A 15,626-nucleotide genomic window follows, 5' to 3' on the forward strand; every position below is an offset into this window, starting at 1 on the left:
CGCGCCCCGAGGAGCGTCTTGCCAATTGTCAACAATGGGTCTGACTGAGGGCCTCCAGGAGAGAAGCCCAAGCAAGATGCGCCCCGAGGAGCGTCTTGCCACATGTCAACACTGGGTCTGACTGAGCGCCTCCAGGAGAGAGGCCCAAGCAAGACACGCCCTGAGGAGCGTCTTGACACATGTCAACACTGGGTCTGACTGAGGGCCTCCATGAGAGAAGCCCAAGCAAGACGCGCCCCGAGCAGAGTCTTGCCACATGTCAACACTCGGTCTGACAGAGGGCATCCAGGAGAGAGGCCCAAGCAATACGCGCCCCGAGGAGCGTCTTGCCACATGTCACCACTGGGTCTGACTGAGCGCCTCCAGGAGAGAGGCCCAACCAAGACGCGCCCTGAGGAGCGTCTTGCCACATGCCAACACTGGGTCTGACAGAGGGCCTCCAGGAGAGAGTTCCAAGCAAGACGCGCCCCGAGGAGTGTCTTGCCACATGTCACCACTGGGTCTGACTGAGCGCCTCCAGGAGAGAGGCCCAAGCAAGACGCGCCCCAAAGAGCGTCTTGTCACATGTCAACACTGGGTCTTTCTGAGCGCCTCCAGGACAGAAGCCCAAGCAAGACGCGCCCCGAGGAGCGTCAGGCCACATGTCACTACTCAGTCTGACTGAGCGCCTCCAGGAGAGAGGCCCAAGTAAGACGCGCCCCGAGGAGCGTCTTGCCACGTGTCAACACTGGGTCTGAGTGAGCGCCTCCAGGAGAGAGGCCCAAGCAAGACGCGCCCCGAGGAGCGTCTTGCCACATGTCAACACTGGGTCTGACAGAGGGCCTCCAGGAGAGAGGCCCAAGCAAGACGCGCCCCGAGGAGTGTCTTGCCACATGTCACCATTTGGTCTGACTGAGCGCCTCCAGGAGAGAGGCCCAAGCAAGACGCGCCCCGACGAGCGTCTTGCCACATGTCAACAATGGGTATTACTGAGGGCCTCCAGGAGAGAAGCCCAAGCAAGACGCCCCCCGAGGAGCTTCTTGCCACATGTCAGCACTCGGTCTGACTGAGCGCCTCCAGGAGAGAGGCCAAAGCAAGACGCGCCCCGAGGAGCGTCTTGACACATGTCAACACTGGGTCTGACAGAGGTCCTCCATGAGAGAGGCCCAAGCAAGACGCGCCCCGAGGAGTGTCTTGCCACATGTCAACACTGGGTCTGACAGAGGGGCTCCAGGAGAGAGGCCCAAGCAAGACGCGCCCCGAGGATTGTCTTGCCACATGTCACCACTTGGTCTGACTGAGCGCCTCCAGGAGAGAGGCCCAAGCAAGACGCGCCCCGAGGAGCGTCAGGCCACATGTCACTACTCAGTCTGACTGAGCGCCTCCAGGAGAGAGGCCCAAGCAAGACGCGTCCCGAGGAGCGTCTTGCCACGTGTCAACACTGGGTCTGATTGAGGGCCTTCTGGAGAGAGGCCCAAGCAAGACGCGCCCCGAGGAGCGTCTTGCCACATGTCAACAATGGTTCTTACTGAGGGCCTCCGGGAGAGAAGCCCAAGCAAGACGCGCCCCGAGGAGCTTCTTGCCACATGTCAGCACTCGGTCTGACTGAGCGCCTCCAGGAGAGAGGCAAAAGCAAGACGCCCCCCGAGGAGCGTCTTGACACATGTCAACACTGGGTCTGACAGAGGGCCTCCATGAGAGAGGCCCAAGCAAGACGCGCCCCGAGGAGTGTCTTGCCAATTGTCAACAATGGGTCTGACTGAGGGCCTCCAGGAGAGAAGCCCAAGCAAGATGCGCCCCGAGGAGCGTCTTGCCACATGTCAACACTGGGTCTGACTGAGCGCCTCCAGGAGAGAGGCCCAAGCAAGACACGCCCTGAGGAGCGTCTTGACACATGTCAACACTGGGTCTGACTGAGGGCCTCCATGAGAGAAGCCCAAGCAAGACGCGCCCCGAGCAGAGTCTTGCCACATGTCAACACTCGGTCTGACAGAGGGCATCCAGGAGAGAGGCCCAAGCAATACGCGCCCCGAGGAGCGTCTTGCCACATGTCACCACTGGGTCTGACTGAGCGCCTCCAGGAGAGAGGCCCAACCAAGACGCGCCCTGAGGAGCGTCTTGCCACATGCCAACACTGGGTCTGACAGAGGGCCTCCAGGAGAGAGTTCCAAGCAAGACGCGCCCCGAGGAGTGTCTTGCCACATGTCACCACTGGGTCTGACTGAGCGCCTCCAGGAGAGAGGCCCAAGCAAGACGCGCCCCAAAGAGCGTCTTGTCACATGTCAACACTGGGTCTTTCTGAGCGCCTCCAGGACAGAAGCCCAAGCAAGACGCGCCCCGAGGAGCGTCAGGCCACATGTCACTACTCAGTCTGACTGAGCGCCTCCAGGAGAGAGGCCCAAGTAAGACGCGCCCCGAGGAGCGTCTTGCCACGTGTCAACACTGGGTCTGATTGAGGGCCTTCTGGAGAGAGGCCCAAGCAAGACGCGCCCCGAGGAGCGTCTTGCCACATGTCACTACTCGGTCTGACTGAGCGCCTCCAGGAGAGAGGCCCAAGCAAGACGCGCCCCGAGGAGCGTCTTGTCACATGTCAACACTGGGTCTTTCTGAGCGCCTCCAGGACAGAAGCCCAAGCAAGACGCGCCCCGAGGAGCGTCTTTCCACATGTCAGCACTCGGTCTGACTGAGCGCCTCCAGGAGAGAGGCCAAAGCAAGACGCGCCCCGAGGAGCGTCTTGCCACATGTCAACAATGGGTCTGACTGAGGGCCTCCAGGAGAGAAGCCCAAGCAAGACGCGCCCCGAGGAGCGTCTTGATACATGTCAACACTGGGTCTGACAGAGGGCCTCCAGGAGAGAGGCCCGAGCAAGACGCACCCCGAGGAGTGTCTTGCCACATGTCACCACTTGGTCTGACTGAGCGCCTCCAGGAGAGAGGCCCAAGCAACACGCGCCCCGAGGAGCGTCAGGCCACATGTCACTACTCAGTCTGACTGAGCGCCTCCAGGAGAGAGGCCCAAGTAAGACGCGCCCCGAGGAGCGTCTTGCCACGTGTCAACACTGGGTCTGATTGAGGGCCTTCTGGAGAGAGGCCCAAGCAAGACGCGCCCCGAGGAGCGTCTTGCCACATGTCACTACTCGGTCTGACTGAGCGCCTCCAGGAGAGAGGCCCAAGCAAGATGTGCCCCGAGGAGCGTCTTGCCACATCTCAACAATGGGTCTGACTGAGGGCCTCCAGGAGAGAAGCCCAAGCAAGACGTGCCCCGAGGAGCGTCTTGCCACATGTCAACACTGGGTCTGACTGAGGGCCTCCAGGAGAGAGGCCCAAATAAGACGCGCCCCGAGGAGCGTCTTGCCATATGTCAACACTGGGTCTGACTGAGGGCCTCCAGGAGAGAAGCCCAAGCAAGATGCGCCCCGAGGAGCGTCTTGCCACATGTCAGCACTCGGTCTGACTGAGCGCCTCCAGGAGAGAGGCCCAACCAAGACGCGCCCTCAGGAGCGTCTTGCCACATGCCAACACTGGGTCTGACAGAGGGCCTCGAGGAGAGAGGCCCAAGCAAGACGCGCCCCGAGGAGTGTCTTGCCACATGTCACCACTGGGTCTGACTGAGCGCCTCCAGGAGAGAGCCCCAATCAAGACGCGCCCTCAGGAGCGTCTTGCCACATGCCAACACTGGGTCTGACAGAGGGCCTCCAGGAGAGAGGTCCAAGCAAGACGCGCCCCGAGGAGTGTCTTGCCACATGTCACCACTGGGTCTGACTGAGCGCCTCCAGGAGAGAGGCCCAAGCAAGACGCGCCCCGAGGAGCTTCTTGTCACATGTCAACACTGGGTCTTTCTGAGCGCCTCCAGGACAGAAGCCCAAGCAAGACGCGCCCCGAGGAGCGTCTTTCCACATGTCAGCACTCGGTCTGACTGAGCGCCACCAGGAGAGAGGCCAAAGCAAGACGCGCCCCGAGGAGCGTCTTGCCACATGTCAACAATGGGTATGACTGAGGGCCTCCAGGAGAGAAGCCCAAGCAAGACGCACCCAGAGGAGCGTCTTGCCACATGTCACCACTTGGTCTGTCTGAGCGCCTCCAGGAGAGAGGCCCAAGCAACACGCGCCCCGAGGAGCGTCAGGCCACATGTCACTACTCAGTCTGACTGAGCGCCTCCAGGAGAAAGGCCCAAGCAAGACGTGCCCCGAGGAGCGTCTTGCCACATGTCAACAATGGGTCTGACTGAGGGCCTCCAGGAGAGAAGCCCAAGCAAGACGTGCCCCGAGGAGCGTCTTGCCACATGTCAACACTGGGTCTGACTGAGGGCCTCCAAGAGAGAGGCCCAAATAAGACGCGCCCCGAGGAGCGTCTTGCCACATGTCAACACTGGGTCTGACTGAGGGCCTCCAGGAGAGAAGCCCAAGCAAGATGCGCCCCGAGGAGCGTCTTGCCACATGTCAGCACTCTGTCTGAGTGAGCGCCTCCAGGAGAGAGGCCCAAGCAAGACGCGCCCCGAGGAGCGTCTTGCCACATGTCAACACTGGGTCTGACAGAGGGCCTCCAGGAGAGAGGCCCAAGCAAGACGCGCCCCGAGGAGTGTCTTGCCACATGTCACCATTTGGTCTGACTGAGCGCCTCCAGGAGAGAGGCCCAAGCAAGACGCGCCCCGACGAGCGTCTTGCCACATGTCAACAATGGGTATTACTGAGGGCCTCCAGGAGAGAAGCCCAAGCAAGACGCCCCCCGAGGAGCTTCTTGCCACATGTCAGCACTCGGTCTGACTGAGCGCCTCCAGGAGAGAGGCCAAAGCAAGACGCGCCCCGAGGAGCGTCTTGACACATGTCAACACTGGGTCTGACAGAGGGCCTCCATGAGAGAGGCCCAAGCAAGACGCGCCCCGAGGAGTGTCTTGCCACATGTCAACACTGGGTCTGACAGAGGGGCTCCAGGAGAGAGGCCCAAGCAAGACGCGCCCCGAGGATTGTCTTGCCACATGTCACCACTTGGTCTGACTGAGCGCCTCCAGGAGAGAGGCCCAAGCAAGACGCGCCCCGAGGAGCGTCAGGCCACATGTCACTACTCAGTCTGACTGAGCGCCTCCAGGAGAGAGGCCCAAGCAAGACGCGTCCCGAGGAGCGTCTTGCCACGTGTCAACACTGGGTCTGATTGAGGGCCTTCTGGAGAGAGGCCCAAGCAAGACGCGCCCCGAGGAGCGTCTTGCCACATGTCAACAATGGTTCTTACTGAGGGCCTCCGGGAGAGAAGCCCAAGCAAGACGCGCCCCGAGGAGCTTCTTGCCACATGTCAGCACTCGGTCTGACTGAGCGCCTCCAGGAGAGAGGCCAAAGCAAGACGCCCCCCGAGGAGCGTCTTGACACATGTCAACACTGGGTCTGACAGAGGGCCTCCATGAGAGAGGCCCAAGCAAGACGCGCCCCGAGGAGTGTCTTGCCAAATGTCAACACTGGGTCTGACTGAGCGCCTCAGGGAGAGAGGTCCAAGCAAGACGCGCCCCGAGGAGCGTCTTGCCAATTGTCAACAATGGGTCTGACTGAGGGCCTCCAGGAGAGAAGCCCAAGCAAGATGCGCCCCGAGGAGCGTCTTGCCACATGTCAACACTGGGTCTGACTGAGCGCCTCCAGGAGAGAGGCCCAAGCAAGACACGCCCTGAGGAGCGTCTCTACACATGTCAACACTGGGTCTGACTGAGGGCCTCCATGAGAGAAGCCCAAGCAAGACGCGCCCCGAGCAGAGTCTTGCCACATGTCAACACTCGGTCTGACAGAGGGCATCCAGGAGAGAGGCCCAAGCAATTTGCGCCCCGAGGAGCGTCTTGCCACATGTCACCACTGGGTCTGACTGAGCGCCTCCAGGAGAGAGGCCCAACCAAGACGCGCCCTGAGGAGCGTCTTGCCACATGCCAACACTGGGTCTGATAGAGGGCCTCCAGGAGAGAGTTCCAAGCAAGACGCGCCCCGAGGAGTGTCTTGCCACATGTCACCACTGGGTCTGACTGAGCGCCTCCAGGAGAGAGGCCCAAGCAAGACGCGCCCCAAAGAGCGTCTTGTCACATGTCAACACTGGGTCTTTCTGAGCGCCTCCAGGACAGAAGCCCAAGCAAGACGCGCCCCGAGGAGCGTCAGGCCACATGTCACTACTCAGTCTGACTGAGCGCCTCCAGGAGAGAGGCCCAAGTAAGACGCGCCCCGAGGAGCGTCTTGCCACGTGTCAACACTGGGTCTGATTGAGGGCCTTCTGGAGAGAGGCCCAAGCAAGACGCGCCCCGAGGAGCGTCTTGCCACATGTCACTACTCGGTCTGACTGAGCGCCTCCAGGAGAGAGGCCCAAGCAAGACGTGCCCCGAGGAGCGTCTTGCCACATGTCAACAATGGGTCTGACTGAGGGCCTCCAGGAGAGAAGCCCAAGCAAGACGTGCCCCGAGGAGCGTCTTGCCACATGTCAACACTGGATCTGACTGAGGGCCTCCAGGAGAGAGGCCCAAATAAGACGCGCCCCGAGGAGCGTCTTGCCACATGTCAACACTGGGTCTGACTGAGGGCCTCCAGGAGAGAAGCCCAAGCAAGATGCACCCCGAGGAGCGTCTTGCCACATGTCAGCACTCGGTCTGACTGAGCGCCTCCAGGAGAGAGGCCCAAGCAAGACGCGCCCCGAGGAGCGTCTTGCCACATGTCAACACTGGGTCTGACTGAGCGCCTCCAGGAGAGAGGCCCAAGCAAGACGTGCCCCCAGGAGCGTCTTGCCACATGTGAACACTGGGTCTGACTGAGCGCCTCCAGGAGAGAGGCCCAAGCAAGACGCGCCCCGAGGAGCGTCTTGCCACATGTCAACACTGGGTCTGACTGAGCGCCTCCAGGAGAGAGGCACGAGGAGCGTCTTGCCACATGCCACCTCTGGGTCTGACTGAGCGCCTCCAGGAGAGAGGCGCAAGCAAGAAACGCCCGAGGAGCGTCTTGACACATGTCAACACTGGGTTTGACTGAGCGCCTCCAGGAGAGAGGCCCCAGCAAGACGCGCCCCGAGGAGCATCTTGCCACATGTCAGCACTCGGTCTGACTGAGCGCCTCCAGGAGAGAGGCCCAAGCAAGAAGCGCCCCGAGGAGCTTCTTGCCACATGTCAACAATGGGTCTGACTGAGGGCCTCCAGGAGAGAAGCCCAAGAAAGAAGCTCCCCGAGGAGCATCGTGCCACATGTCAACACTGGGTCTGACTGAGCGCCTCCAGGAGAGAGGCTCAAGCAAGACACGCCCCGAGGAGCATCTTGACACATGTCAACACTGGGTCTGACTGAGGGCCTCCATGAGAGAAGCCCAAGCAAGACGCGCCCCGAGGAGAGTCTTGCCACATGTCAACACTGGGTCTGACAGAGGGCATCCAGGAGAGAGGCCCAAGCAATACGCGCCCCGAGGAGCGTCTTGCCACATGTCAACAATGGGTCTGACTGAGGGCCTCCAGGAGAGAAGCCAAAGCAAGACGCGCCCCGAGGAGCTTCTTTCCACATGTCAACAATGGGTCTTACTGAGGGCCTCCATGAGAGAAGCCCAAGCAAGACGCGCCCCGAGGAGTGTCTTGCCACATGTCAACACTGTGTCTGACTGAGTGCCTCCAGGAGAGAGGCCCAAGCAAGACGCGCCCCGAGGAGCGTCTTGCCACGTGTCAACACTGGGTCTGACTTAGCGCCTCCAGGAGAGAGGCCCAAGCAAGATGCGCCCCGAGGAGCGTCTTGCCACGTGTCACTACTCGGTCTAACTGAGCGCGTCCCGGAGAGAGGTCCAAGCAAGACGCGCCCCGAGGAGCGTCTTGCCAAATGTCACTACTCGGTCTGACTGAGCGCCTCCAGGAGGGAGGTCCAAGCAAGACGCGCCCCGAGGAGCGTCTTGCCACATGTCACTACTCGGTCTGACTGAGCACCTCCAGGAGAGAGGCCCAAGCAAGACGTGCCCCGAGGAGCGTCTTGCCACATGTCAACAATGGGTCTGACTGAGGGCCTCCAGGAGAGAAGCCCAAGCAAGACGCGCCCAGAGGAGCGTCTTGCCACATGTCAACACTGGGTCTGACTGAGCGCCTCCAGGAGAGAAGCCCAAGCAAGACGCGCCCCGAGGAGAGTCTTGCCACATGTCAACACTCGGTCTGACAGAGGGCATTCAGGAGAGAGGCCCAAGCAATACGCGCCCCGAGGAGCGTCTTGCCACATGTCACCACTGGGTCTGAATGAGCGCCTCCAGGAGAGAGGCCCAACCAAGACGCGCCCCGAGGAGTGTCTTGCCACATGCCAACACTGGGTCTGACTGAGCGCCTCCAGGAGAGAGGCCCAAGCAAGACGCGCCCCGAGGAGCGTCTTGCCACGTGTCAACACTGGGTCTGACTGAGCGCCTCCAGGAGAGAGGCCCAACCAAGACGCGCCCCGAGGAGTGTCTTGCCACATGCCAACACTGGGTCTGACTGAGCGCCTCCAGGAGAGAGGCCCAAGCAAGACGCGCCCCGAGGAGCGTCTTGCCACGTGTCAACACTGGGTCTGACTGAGCGCCTCCAGGAGAGAGGCCCAAGCAAGACGCGCCCCGAGGAGCGTCTTTCCACGTGTCACCACTGGGTCTGACTGAGCGCCTCCAGGAGAGAGGCCCAAGCAAGATGCGCCCCGAGGAGCGTCTTGCCACATGTCAACACTGGACTGACTGAGCGCCTCCAGGAGAGAGGGCCAAGCAAGACGCGCCCCGAGGAGCGTCTTACCACATGTCAACACTGGGTCTGACTGAGCGCCTCCAGGAGAGAGGCCCAAGAAAGACGCGCCCCGAGGAGCGTCTTGCCACATGTCAGCACTGGGTCTGACTGAGCGCCTCCAGGAGAGAGGCCTCAGCAAGACGCGCCCCGAGGAGCGTCTTGCCTTATGTCAGCACTCGGTCTGACTGAGCGCCTCCAGGAGAGAGGCCCAAGCAAGACGCGCCCCGAGGAGCGTCTTGCCACATGTCAACAATGGGTTTGACTGAGGGCCTCCAGGAGAGAGGCCCAAGCAAGATGCGCCCGGAGGAGCGTCTTGCCACATGTCAACACTGGGTCTGACAGAGGGCCTCCAGGAGAGAGGCCCAAGCAAGACACGCCCCGAGGAGCGTCTTGCCACATGTCACCTCTGGTTCTGACTGAGCGCCTCCAGGAGAGAGGCCCAAGCAAGACGCGCCCCGAGGAGCGTCTTGTCACATGTCAACACTGGGTCTGTCTGAGCGCCTCCAGGAGAGAAGCCCAAGCAAGACGCGCCCCGAGGAGTGTCTTGCCACATGTCAACAATGGGTCTGACTGAGGGCCTCCAGGAGAGAAGCCCAAGCAAGACGCGCCCCGAGGAGCGTCTTGACACATGTCAACACTGGGTCTGACAGAGGGCCTCCAGGAGAGAGGCCCAAGCAAGACGTGCCCCGAGGAGTGTCTTGCCACATGTCACCACTGGGTCTGACTGAGCGCCTCCAGGAGAGAGGCCCAAGCAAGACGCGCCCCGAGGAGCGTCAGGCCACATGTCACTACTCAGTCTGACTGAGCGCCTCCAGGAGAGAGGCCCAAGCAAGACGCGCCCCGAGGAGCGTCTTGCCACATGTCAACACTGGGTCTGACAGAGGGCCTCTAGGAGAGAGGCCCAAGCAAGACGCGCCCCGAGGAGTGTCTTGCCACATGTCACCTCTGGTTCTGACTGAGCGCCTCCAGGAGAGAGGCCCAAGCAAGACGTGCCCCGAGGAGCGTCTTGCCACATGTCAACAATGGGTCTGACTGAGGGCCTCCAGGAGAGATGCCCAAGCAACACGCGGCCCGAGGAGCGTCTTGCCACATGTCATTACTCGGTCTGACTGAGCGCCTCCAGGAGAGAGGCCAAAGCAAGACGCGCCCCGAGGAGTGTCTTGACCCATGTCAACACTGGGTCTGACAGAGGGCCTCCATGAGAGAGGCCCAAGCAAGACGCGCCCCGAGGAGTGTCTTGCCACATGTCAACACTGGGTCTGACAGAGGGCCTCCAGGAGAGAGGCCCAAGCAAGACGCGCCCCGAGAAGTGTCTTGCCACATGTCACCACTTGGTCTGACTGAGCGCCTCCAGGAGAGAGGCCCAAGCAACACGCGCCCCGAGGAGTGTCAGGCCACATGTCACCACTTGGTCTGACTGAGCGCCTCCAGGAGAGAGGCCCAAGCAACACGCGCCCCGAGGAGCGTCAGGCCACATGTCACTACTCATTCTGACTGAGCGCCTCCAGGAGAGAGGCCCAAGCAAGACGCGCCCCGAGGAGCGTCTTGCCACGTGTCAACACTGGGTCTGATTGAGGGCCTTCTGGAGAGAGGCCCAAGCAAGACGCGCCCCGAGGAGCGTCTTGCCACATGTCACCACTTGGTCTGACTGAGCGCCTCCAGGAGAGAGGCCCAAGCAACACGCGCCCCGAGGAGCGTCAGGCCACATGTCACTACTCAGTCTGACTGAGCGCCTCCAGGAGAGAGGCCCAAGCAAGACGCGCCCCGAGGAGCGTCTTGCCACATGTCAACAATGGGTCTTACTGAGGGCCTCCAGGAGAGAAGCCCAAGCAAGACGCGCCCCGAGGAGCTTCTTGCCACATGTCAGCACTCGGTCTGACTGAGCGCCTCCAGGAGAAAGGCCAAAGCAAGACGCGCCCCGAGGAGCGTCTTGACACATGTCAACACTGGGTCTGACAGAGGGCCTCCATGAGAGAGGCCCAAGCAAGACGCGCCCCGAGGAGTGTCTTGCCACATGTCAACACTGGGTCTGACAGAGGGCCTCCAGGAGAGAGGCCCAAGCAAGACGCGCCCTGAGGAGTGTCTTGCCACATGTCACCACTTGGTCTGACTGAGCGCCTCCAGGAGAGAGGCCCAAGCAACACGCGCCCCGAGGAGCGTCAAGCCACATGTCACTACTCAGTCTGACTGAGCGCCTCCAGGAGAGAGGCCCAAGCAAGACGCGCCCCGAGGAGCGTCTTGCCACGTGTCAACACTGGGTCTGATTGAGGGCCTTCTGGAGAGAGGCCCAAGCAAGACGCGCCCCGAGGAGCGTCTTGCCACATGTCAACAATGGTTCTTACTGAGGGCCTCCAGGAGAGAAGCCCAAGCAAGACGCGCCCCAAGGAGCTTCTTGCCACATGTCAGCACTCGGTCTGACTGAGCGCCTCCAGGAGAGAGGCCAAAGCAAGACGCCCCCCGAGGAGCGTCTTGACACATGTCAACACTGGGTCTGACAGAGGGCCTCCATGAGAGAGGCCCAAGCAAGACGCGCCCCGAGGAGTGTCTTGCCAAATGTCAACACTGGGTCTGACTGAGCGCCTCCAGGAGAGAAGCCCAAGCAAGACGTGCCCCGAGGAGCTTCTTGCCACATGTCAGCACTCGGTCTGACTGAGCGCCTCCAGCAGAGAGGCAAAAGCAAGACGCGCCCCGAGGAGCGTCTTTCCACGTGTCACCACTGGGTCTGATTGAGCGCCTCCAGGAGAGAGGCCCAAGCAAGATGCGCCCCAAGGAGCGTCTTGCCACATGTCAACAATGGGTCTGACTGAGCGCCTCCAGGAGAGAGGGCCAAGAAAGACGCGCCCCGAGGAGCGTCTTACCACATGTCAACACTGGGTCTGACTGAGCGCCTCCAGGAGAGAGGCCCAAGAAAGACGCGCCCCGAGGAGCGTCTTGCCACATGTCAGCACTGGGTCTGACTGAGCACCTCCAGGAGAGAGGCCCCAGCAAGACGCGCCCCGAGGAGCGTCTTGCCTTATGTCAGCACTCGGACTGACTGAGCACCTCCAGGAGAGAGGCCCAAGCAAGACGCGCCCCGAGGAGTGTCTTGACACATGTCAACAATGGGTCTGACTGAGGGCCTCCAGGAGAGAGGCCCAAGCAAGATGCGCCCGGAGGAGCGTCTTGCCACATGTCAACACTGGGTAAGACAGAGGGCCTCCAGGAGAGAGGGCCAAGCAAGACGCGCCCCGAGGAGTGTCTTGCCACATGTCACCACTGGGTCTGACTGAGCGCCTCCAGGAGAGAGGCCCAAGCAAGACGCGCCCCGAGGAGCGTCAGGCCACATGTCACTACTCAGTCTGACTGAGCGCCTCCAGGAGAGAGGCCCAAGCAAGACGCGCCCCGAGGAGTGTCTTGCCACATGTCAGCACTGGGTCTGACTGAGCGCCTCCAGGAGAGAGGCCCAAGCAAGACGCGCCCCGAGGAGTGTCTTGCCACATGTCACCTCTGGTTCTGACTGAGCGCCTCCAGGAGAGAGGCCCAAGCAAGACGTGCCCCGAGGAGCGTCTTGTCACATGTCAACACTTGGTCTTTCTGAGCACCTCCAGGAGAGAAGCCCAAGCAAGAAGCGCCCCGAGGAGCGTTTTGCCACATGTCAACAATGGGTCTGACTGAGGGCCTCCAGGAAAGAAGCCCAAGCAACACGCGGCCCGAGGAGCGTCTTGCCACATGTCAGCACTCGGTCTGACTGAGCGCCTCCAGAAGAGAGGCCAAAGCAAGACGCGCCCCGAGGAGTGTCTTGACACATGTCAACACTGGGTCTGACAGAGGGCCTCCATGAGAGAGGCCCAAGCAAGACGCGCCCCGAGGAGTGTCTTGCCACATGTCAACACTGGGTCTGACAGAGGGCCTCCAGGAGAGAGGCCCAAGCAAGACGCGCCCCGAGAAGTGTCTTGCCACATGTCACCACTTGGTCTGACTGAGCGCCTCCAGGAGAGAGGCCCAAGCAACACACGCCCCGAGGAGCGTCAGGCCACATGTCACCACTTGGTCTGACTGAGCGCCTCCAGGAGAGAGGCCCAAGCAACACGCGCCCCGAGGAGCGTCAGGCCACATGTCACTACTCAGTCTGACTGAGCACCTCCAGGAGAGAGGCCCAAGCAAGACGCGCCCCGAGGAGCGTCTTGCCACATGTCAACAATGGGTCTTACTGAGGGCCTCCAGGAGAGAAGCCCAAGCAAGACGCGCCCCGAGGAGCTTCTTGCCACATGTCAGCACTCGGTCTTACTGAGCGCCTCCAGGAGAGAGGCCAAAGCAAGACGCGCCCCGAGGAGCGTCTTGACACATGTCAATACTGGGTCTGACAGAGGGCCTCCATGAGAGAGGCCCAAGCAAGACGCGCCCCGAGGAGTGTCTTGCCACATGTCAACACTGGGTCTGACAGAGGGCCTCCAGGAGAGAGGCCCAAGCAAGACGCTCCCTGAGGAGTGTCTTGCCACATGTCACCACTTGGTCTGACTGAGCGCCTCCAGGAGAGAGGCCCAAGCAACACGCGCCCCGAGGAGCGTCAAGCCACATGTCACTACTCAGTCTGACTGAGCGCCTCCAGGAGAGAGGCCCAAGCAACACGCGCCCCGAGGAGCGTCAGGCCACATGTCACTACTCATTCTGACTGAGCGCCTCCAGGAGAGAGGCCCAAGCAAGACGCGCCCCGAGGAGCGTCTTGCCACGTGTCAACACTGGGTCTGATTGAGGGCCTTCTGGAGAGAGGCCCAAGCAAGACGCGCCCCGAGGAGCGTCTTGCCACATGTCACCACTTGGTCTGACTGAGCGCCTCCAGGAGAGAGGCCCAAGCAACACGCGCCCCGAGGAGCGTCAGGCCACATGTCACTACTCAGTCTGACTGAGCGCCTCCAGGAGAGAGGCCCAAGCAAGACGCGCCCCGAGGAGCGTCTTGCCACATGTCAACAATGGGTCTTACTGAGGGCCTCCAGGAGAGAAGCCCAAGCAAGACGCGCCCCGAGGAGCTTCTTGCCACATGTCAGCACTCGGTCTGACTGAGCGCCTCCAGGAGAAAGGCCAAAGCAAGACGCGCCCCGAGGAGCGTCTTGACACATGTCAACACTGGGTCTGACAGAGGGCCTCCATGAGAGAGGCCCAAGCAAGACGCGCCCCGAGGAGTGTCTTGCCACATGTCAACACTGGGTCTGACAGAGGGCCTCCAGGAGAGAGGCCCAAGCAAGACGCGCCCTGAGGAGTGTCTTGCCACATGTCACCACTTGGTCTGACTGAGCGCCTCCAGGAGAGAGGCCCAAGCAACACGCGCCCCGAGGAGCGTCAAGCCACATGTCACTACTCAGTCTGACTGAGCGCCTCCAGGAGAGAGGCCCAAGCAAGACGCGCCCCGAGGAGCGTCTTGCCACGTGTCAACACTGGGTCTGATTGAGGGCCTTCTGGAGAGAGGCCCAAGCAAGACGCGCCCCGAGGAGCGTCTTGCCACATGTCAACAATGGTTCTTACTGAGGGCCTCCAGGAGAGAAGCCCAAGCAAGACGCGCCCCAAGGAGCTTCTTGCCACATGTCAGCACTCGGTCTGACTGAGCGCCTCCAGGAGAGAGGCCAAAGCAAGACGCCCCCCGAGGAGCGTCTTGACACATGTCAACACTGGGTCTGACAGAGGGCCTCCATGAGAGAGGCCCAAGCAAGACGCGCCCCGAGGAGTTTCTTGCCAAATGTCAACACTGGGTCTGACTGAGCGCCTCCAGGAGAGAAGCCCAAGCAAGACGTGCCCCGAGGAGCTTCTTGCCACATGTCAGCACTCGGTCTGACTGAGCGCCTCCAGCAGAGAGGCAAAAGCAAGACGCGCCCCGAGGAGCGTCTTTCCACGTGTCACCACTGGGTCTGACTGAGCGCCTCCAGGAGAGAGGCCCAAGCAAGATGCGCCCCAAGGAGCGTCTTGCCACATGTCAACAATGGGTCTGACTGAGCGCCTCCAGGAGAGAGGGCCAAGAAAGACGCGCCCCGAGGAGCGTCTTACCACATGTCAACACTGGGTCTGACAGAGCGCCTCCAGGAGAGAGGCCCAAGAAAGACGCGCCCCGAGGAGCGTCTTGCCACATGTCAGCACTGGGTCTGACTGAGCACCTCCAGGAGAGAGGCCCCAGCAAGACGCGCCCCGAGGAGCGTCTTGCCTTATGTCAGCACTCGGACTGACTGAGCACCTCCAGGAGAGAGGCCCAAGCAAGACGCGCCCCGAGGAGTGTCTTGACACATGTCAACAATGGGTCTGACTGAGGGCCTCCAGGAGAGAGGCCCAAGCAAGATGCGCCCGGAGGAGCGTCTTGCCACATGTCAACACTGGGTAAGACAGAGGGCCTCCAGGAGAGAGGGCCAAGCAAGACGCGCCCCGAGGAGTGTCTTGCCACATGTCACCACTGGGTCTGACTGAGCGCCTCCAGGAGAGAGGCCCAAGCAAGACGCGCCCCGAGGAGCGTCAGGCCACATGTCACTACTCAGTCTGACTGAGCGCCTCCAGGAGAGAGGCCCAAGCAAGACGCGCCCCGAGGAGTGTCTTGCCACATGTCAGCACTGGGTCTGACTGAGCGCCTCCAGGAGAGAGGCCCAAGCAAGACGCGCCCCGAGGAGTGTCTTGCCACATGTCACCTCTGGTTCTGACTGAGCGCCTCCAGGAGAGAGGCCCAAGCAAGACGTGCCCCGAGGAGCGTCTTGTCACATGTCAACACTTGGTCTTTCTGAGCACCTCCAGGAGAGAAGCCCAAGCAAGAAGCGCCCCGAGGAGCGTTTTGCCACATGTCAACAATGGGTCTGACTGAGGGCCTCCAGGAAAGAAGCCCAAGCAACACGCGGCCCGAGGAGCGTCTTGCCACATGTCAGCACTCGGTCTGACTGAGCGCCTCCAGAAGAGAGGCCAAAGCAAGACGCGCCCCGAGGA

This window comes from Nothobranchius furzeri, chromosome 7 (genome assembly GCF_043380555.1).
Source record: "Nothobranchius furzeri strain GRZ-AD chromosome 7, NfurGRZ-RIMD1, whole genome shotgun sequence".
In the NCBI taxonomy this organism is placed as follows: Eukaryota; Metazoa; Chordata; class Actinopteri; order Cyprinodontiformes; family Nothobranchiidae; genus Nothobranchius; species Nothobranchius furzeri.